The following is a 7,726-nucleotide window of genomic DNA, read 5'->3' as shown; positions in this document are numbered from 1 at the left end:
GCATAGGATCGGTACATCCGAACATCACACCTGCTGGACAGGTACAGGATGGCAACAACAACTGCTCGAGTTACACCAGGAACGCACAATCCCTCCATCAGTGCTCAGAATGTCCACAAAAGCCTGAGAGAGGCTGGACTGAGGCCTTGTAGGCCTGTTGTTTGGCAGGTCCTCACCAGACATCACCGGCAACAATGACGCCTATGGGCACAAACCCACCATCGCTGGACTAGACAGGACTGGCAAAAAGTGTTCTTCACTGACGAGTCGCGGTTTTATCTCACCAGGAGTGATGGTCGGATTTGCGTTTATTGTCTAAGGAATGAGCGTTACACCGAGGCCTATACTCTGAAGCGGGATCGATTTGGAGGTGGAGGGTCCATCATGGTCTGCAGCGGTGTGTCACAGCATCATTGGACTGAGCTTGTTGTCATTGCAGACAATCTCAACGCTGTGCGTTACAGGGAAGACATCCTCCTCCCTCATGTGGTACCCTTCCTGCAGGCTCATCCTGACATGACCCTCCAGCATGACAATGCCACCAGCCATACTGCTCGTTCTGTGCGCGATTTCCTGAAAGACAGGAATGTCAGTGTTCTGCCATGGCTGGTGGCATTGGATCTCAATCCCATTGAGCACGTCTGAGACCTGTTGGATTGGAGGGTGAAGGCTAGGGCCATTCCCCCCCAGAAATGTCTGGGAACTTGCAGGTGCCTTGGTGGAAGAGTGGGGTAAGATCTCCCAGAAAAAACTGGCAAATCTGGTGCAGTCCATGAGGAGGAGATACACTGCAGTACTTAATGCAGCTGGTGGCCACACCAGATACTGACTGTTACTTTTGACCCCCCCTTTGTTCAAGGACACATTATTCAATTTCTGTTAGTCACGTCTGTGGAACTTCTTCAGTTTATGTCTCAGTTGTTGAATCTTGTTATGTTCATACAAATATTTACACATGTTAAGTTTGCTGAAAATAAATGCAGTTGACAGTGAGAGGACGTTTCTTTTTTTGCCAAGTTTATACACTGCTCAAAAAAATAAAGGGAACACTTAGACAACACAATGTCACTCCAAGTCAATCACACTTCTGTGAAATCAAACTGTCCACTTAGGAAGCAACACTGATTGACAATAAATTTCACATGCTGTTGTGCAAATGGAATAGACAACAGGTGGAAATTATAGGCAATTAGCAAGACACCCCCAATAAAGGAGTGGTTCGGCAGGTAGTGACCACAGACCAGTTCTCAGTTCTTATGCTTCCTGGCTGATGTTTTGGTCAATTTTGAATGCTGGCGGTGCTTTCACTCTAGTGGTAGCATGAGACGGAGTCTACAACCCACACAAGTGGCTCAGGTAGTGCAGCTCATTCAGGATGGCACATCAATGCGAGCTGTGGCAAGAAGGTTGCTGTGTCTGTCAGCATAGTGTCCAGAGCATGGAGGCGCTACCAGGAGACAGGCCAGTACATCAGGAGATGTGGAGGAGGCCGTTGGAGGGCAACAACCCAGCAGCAGGACCACTACCTCCGCCGTTGTGCAAGGAGGAGCAGGAGAAGCACTGACAGAGCCCTGCAAAATGACCTCCAGCAGGCCACAAATGTGCATGTGTCTGCTCAAACGGTCAGAAACAGACTCCATGAGCGTGGTATGAGGGCCCGACGTCCACAGGTGGGGGTTGTGCTTACAGCCCAACACCGTGCAGGACATTTGGCATTTGCCAGAGAACACCAAGATTGGCAAATTCGCCACTGGCGCCCTGTGCTCTTCACAGATGAAAGCAGGTTCCCACTGAGCACGTGACAGACGTGACAGAGTCTGGAGACGCCGTGGAGAACGTTCTACTGCCTGCAACATCCTCCAGCATGACCGGTTTGGCGGTGGGTCAGTCATGGTGTGGGGTGGCATTTCTTTGGGGGGCCGCACAGCCCTCCATGTGCTCGCCAGAGGTAGCCTGACTGCCATTAGGTACCGAGATGAGATCCTCAGACCCCTTGTGAGACCATATGCTGGTGCGGTTGGCCCTGGGTTCCTCCTAATGCAAGACAATGCTAGACCTTATGTGGCTGGAGTGTGTCAGCAGTTCCTGCAAGAGGAAGGCATTGATGCTATGGACTGGCCCGCCCGTTCCCCAGACCTGAATCCAATTGAGCACATCTGGGACATCATGTCTCGCTCCATCCACCAACGCCACGTTGCACCACAGACTGTCCAGGAGTTCGTGGATGCTTTAGTCCAGGTCTGGGAGGAGATCCCTCAGGAGACCATCCGCCACCTCATCAGGAGCATGCCCAGGCGTTGTAGGGAGGTCATACAGGCACGTGGAGGCAACACACACTACTGAGCCTCATTTTGACTTGTTTTAAGGACATTACATCAAAGTTGGATCAGCCTGTAGTGTGTTTTTCCACTTTAATTTTGAGTGTGACTCCAAATCCAGACCTCCATGGGTTGATAAATTGGATTTCCATTGATTATTTTTGTGTGATTTTGTTGTCAGCACATTCAACTATGTAAAGAAAAAGTATTTAATAAGATTTTTAATTCATTCAGATCTAGGATGTGTTATTTTAGTGTTCCCTTTATTTTTTTGAGCAGTATATATTGACGTCCTCAGGATCTTCAAACATCCTAAATCGAAGTCTCCAACTGGGCACAGATGTCATTTCAACATTTAGTTTTGATATATTTTTGGTTGAGATGTCAACTAACATGAATTAACGTGAAATCAACAAAGGATTTCACATAATTTGATTTAGGTTATAAATTGGGTGAAAACAATAATAAATTCCATTACATTGATGACTTTTTGCAAATCCAATCAGTTTTCAAAGTTGATTCAACGTCATCAGATGTAATTTTTTGTTGTTGAAATGACGTGGAAACAACATTGATGCAACCAGTTTCTACCTAGTGGGCAATTTCTAGTGATCAGGCTGACCTCACAACCTCATCAACATTCCAGCCACCATATATAATCCTCTCTTCAGCCCTCTTACCCATATCTCACACTCAACCCCTCTCTTGAATGGCCCTTCTGTTTATTCCCTTTGTCCACATTCACCCCGTACACAAAAAAATAGACGTTTATCCATAAACGGCGAATTTCGAAGGGAACCTATGCGATCTTGTTGTGTGAGGTTTGGGATAAGGATGTTAAAAATATTCAACGCACAAGTGCTCCTCCCCCGTATCTATTCCAAACAGAAACTTGACCCAGTGGATGGGGACATTGACTGACGTTTGCAGCTGTTCTTTTGACTATCTTCCACTGTCAGTGTCTGGGAACGTCCTTGATAGGTTACTATTAGGTTTGGTGGTTTAAACGTTTTCCATGGGTTCCTAATGTGTCTATACTGTGCTGTTTTCCATGCAAATTATGGACTCTAAAGATCAAAGCTATTCTATAATGTACCCCCCTGCAGTGTTAGAAACGCAATCATGCCTTTCGGTAACACCCACAACAACTTCAAACTCAACTTCAAAGTTGAGGAGGAGTACCCTGACCTCACCAAGCACAACAACCACATGGCCAAGGTGCTGACCAAGGACATGTACGCCAAGCTGAGGGACAAGCAGACCCCCTCTGGCTTCACTTTGGATGACGTCATCCAGACCGGTGTCGACAACCTTGGTGAGTGCCACATATCTCCCAAACACCCCCTGAGTATTTTTCAAACAACAGTGGTATATTAATGTCAGTTAGCCTACTATGTAGATGTGCTGCCTTTTTACCGTCCTCCCCCTCCTTTCCTCAGGTCACGCCTTCATCATGACCGTTGGCTGCGTGGATGGTGATGAGGAGTCCTACGAGATCTTCAAGGATCTGTTGGACCCCATCATCTCAGACCGTCATAGTGGATACAAGCCCACAGACAAGCACAAGACCGACCTGAACTTTGAGAACCTGAAGGTAGAGTCTAATTCTTCTGACATGTTTTATGGGTTTCATTTCCTATACGAAATGCCAAAGAGTACTGCTGAGTAAAAGCAGTGTAAGAATGTTTGAATAATCTCTACATAGGAGGTTGTGAATCACAAACTTCTTTGAGACACTTTAAATGTTCTGGTCTGAAACTCTGTTGTGACCTTCTCTCTGTATAGGGAGGTGATGACCTGGACCCCAACTACGTCCTGTCCAGCCGTGTGCGTACCGGCCGCAGCATCAAGGGATACACCCTGCCCCCCCCACAACAGCCGTGGCGAGCGCAGAGCAGTGGAGAAACTGTCCGTCGAGGGTGAGCCTCCCGCTATCAATAGCTACAAGACATATGCATACACAGGATTATGCATGAAGCTAGGCAGTAAAACACACAAAAGGGAAATGGAGATCTGAATTCTTAGCCACTCCTCAGATTAATTGGAAATAGAGATCAAAAGTGAATCCTTAGCTGCAATGACTAGTGCATGGTGTCAGATAACTCCAGGCAGGGAGATACCATGTTACGAGTACTGAGGGGCTTTCTGTCCCTCCAGCTCTGAACACCCTGGACGGTGAATTCAAGCGAAAGTACTACCCCTTGAATAAGATGACCGATGCCGAGCAGGAGCAGCTTATCGCTGACCATTTCTTGTTTGACAAGCCCGTCTCCCCCCTGCTGCTGGGCGCTGGTATGGCCCGTGACTGGCCCGATGCAAGAGGAATCTGGTATGTACCCAGAACACAGACCCATACCAATAGTCAACCAAAACAATACTGTATTGTACTGTACAGAATATCCCACAATGTATCATAGTGTAGTATCATGTGAAACCTCATCCCTCCTTTCTGAAGGCATAACGATGCCAAGAGCTTCTTGGTCTGGGTGAATGAGGAGGATCACCTGCGTGTCATCTCCATGGAGAAGGGCGGCAACATGAAGGAGGTCTTCAGACGCTTCTGCGTTGGTCTGAAAAGGGTATGTACTGGTACTCAAACCATTTTGACATGACACAAAAACACTCCTAACACAATGGAAGTGCAGGGAGACAATTACAAGAATATTAATTGATGTTAACCCAGAACTAAAGTCTTGCGTAACTGGTCCGATGCTCAATTAAGATTTCGGTCCAGGGATAGCTCCCCCTTTTTTACATTTTCGCCTAAATGACATACCCAAATCTAACTGCCTGTAGCTCAGGCCCTGAACTTTTTTTTCTGCCAGAGTCTTTGAAATGCAACAGAAAGGTCAATGTTCCAGTCATCACTCTGGTTGTAATTCCGATTATGTCCAAAAGATGGCAGCAGTGTATGTACAAAGTTTCAGACGGATAACTTGAAGTATGAGCGAACTACATGGCATTTAGTGTGAAGTCACCCAGGTACATTTTGACAAATCGTGAAGGAGACATTTGCATTCATATTACATTTTTCTGCAAGAATATCATCAAATCTGTATACTTGGACTTTGATTTAGCTTTTCCAGTATTAGTAGCCATATTATAAGTTCAACATTTGCAAAACAACCAGTTTTCATAACTTCATAACTCTGAATATTCTTATAATTTATGTCCAAAAGGAAAAGGCATGCTGTCGTACAAGGTTAGTAGCTACATTTTACGACAGATACATGGTTTCCGGATACTCCCGTAAAGCCCAGATCATTGGCTATCTAGCAGGCTTTGACCCCGATCGGTGCTTATTTGACAAAGTTAGAGTCGTTCAAGTGAAGAGCGTCCGCGTCATCGGTGTGCCATGAAGGCATCGCTCTCTGACCAAATATGGTGTCATATAGGATATACTACACCCCTAGTGATATAGTGAAGTCTGGTTACGTTCTAGGACCTCTGAGGAATACATACTAATGTGATTTGACTGGTTGAAATAACGTTTAGGGTTAGATTTTCACAGATTCCTTTCTTTGCAAATTGAACGAGTGGAAATTCAAAATTGATCGTGCATGCTATGTGGACCATTTTAGGATATGAAAAATGATTTTTATCTACAAAACGACACTTCATGTTATCTCTGGGACCCTTTGGATGAAAAATCAGAGCAAGACTTCAAAATGTAGGTGCACATTTCACCTTCAGAGGTGAATTTATCAAACCTATCGCAGTGAAAGAAGTGTTTTGTTGTTAGGAGCTCTCCTCAAATAATAGTATGGCATTTTTTCGCCGTAATAGCTCTTGTAAATTGGACAGTGCAATTATATTAAGAATTTAAGCTTTCAGCCGATATAAGACACTTATATGTACCGACATTTGTTGTTTCTCTAAAATCTGCAATCGTGACAAGGCGCTGTATGATTTACAACTGTCCCATTGACGGGACGCCTATCCTTAAAGAAGCGATAGAACAAGGATCGGAAAAAGAACAAAGAGCTCCACCCCTCGTGCTTTTCAAGTTACAGGCAATTCTATGTGTCAAATGTCCCCTCCCCTTTCGGAATTCAAAAGACTCTAACACCGGCGAAATCGTGATTTGTTCAAAGCACCGGAACTAATGCTGCTTGTTATCTCACGCATCCCGTTGTATCATGACAGATCAACACTACTACTACCACCAGGCTGCATCTGCAGAAGCGTGGCACAGGTACGCACACACACAACAAAAAACATCCAGAGCAGCTGCTGATATATTCAACTCTAAATCGTCACAGATCACGAGAGTCTTCCCTTTTACAACACAAGTAAAAATTAAATTAAAATGAGCGAAAGCTATTATGAAATAGCCATGACCGCAGCGGTTAAAGGAAAAATCCACAAAAAAACTATATATATTTTTTTTTTTCATTAACTCACTGTTAGTACAGTCCCAGCCAGCAGTCAAGTTTTCAAGATATTGGAATTTTAAGAAGCAAAGTGTCACTTGCCACATCATCATGATGAAGAAAAATGCATCATATAATGGAAAACACATCATCGTAAAACATTGTTCATTGAGTCTGTTATTTTTGGCAGTGGTGGAAAAAGTATTCAATTGTCATACTTAAAATAAAAAAAGTGAAGATACCTTAATAGAAAATGACTCAAGTAAAAGTGAAAGTCACCCAGTAAAATATTACTTGAGTTAAAGTCAAAGTATTTGGTTTTAAATATACTTAAGTATCAAAGTACAAGTAAAAGTATAAACCATTTCATATTCCCTATATTAAGCAAACCAGATGGCACAAATATTTTTTAAATATATTTTTTAAGGATAGCCAGGGGCACACTCCAACACTCAGACATCATTTACAAATGAAGCATTTGTGTTTAGTGAGTCCGCCAGATCAGAGTCTGTAGGGATGACCAGGGATGTTCTCTTGATAAGTGTGTGAATTGGACCATTTTCCTGTCAAACTAACGAGTAATTTTGGGTGTCAGGGAAAATGTATGGAGTAAAAAGTACATTATTTTCTTTAGGAATGTAGTGAAGTAAAGGTAAATGTTGGCAAAAATATAAATAGTGAAGTATAGATAACCCCAAAAACTACGTAGGTAGTACTTTAAAGTATATTTACTTAAAAAGTACTTTACACCACAGATTTTTGGGGACATTTGGATATTTTACAGTATGAGTAATTTTGCAGACATTGTCTGAGACATACACTTAAACGCACTTCTCTCTCCCTTTTCCCTGCTCTCTACAGGTGGCGTGGACACCGCCTCCGTGGGTGGAGTGTTCGACATCTCCAATGCTGACCGTCTGGGATCCTCTGAGGTAGATCAGGTCCAGATGGTGGTGGATGGTGTCAAGCTCATGGTGGAGATGGAGAAGAAGCTGGAGAAGGGAGAGGCCATTGACGGCATGATCCCTGCACAGA

General features: G+C 44.1%; 1 long non-coding RNA gene and 1 pseudogene across 1 annotated transcript; both read left to right on the top strand.

Annotated features, from left to right (window-relative positions):
• Positions 1 to 3,423: 3,423 nt before the first annotated feature.
• Positions 3,424 to 4,930, top strand: LOC115155079 (creatine kinase M-type-like; annotated as a pseudogene).
• A 1,530-nt stretch (positions 4,931 to 6,460) lies between these two features.
• Positions 6,461 to 7,726, top strand: LOC115154142 (uncharacterized). Its single transcript, XR_003867825.1, has 2 exons — positions 6,461 to 6,513; positions 7,553 to 7,726. It is a non-coding gene; the product is annotated as an uncharacterized LOC115154142 (long non-coding RNA).

Source organism: Salmo trutta, chromosome 19 (genome assembly GCF_901001165.1).
Source record: "Salmo trutta chromosome 19, fSalTru1.1, whole genome shotgun sequence".
In the NCBI taxonomy this organism is placed as follows: Eukaryota; Metazoa; Chordata; class Actinopteri; order Salmoniformes; family Salmonidae; genus Salmo; species Salmo trutta.
This window is presented reverse-complemented; position numbering and strand designations above follow the sequence as displayed.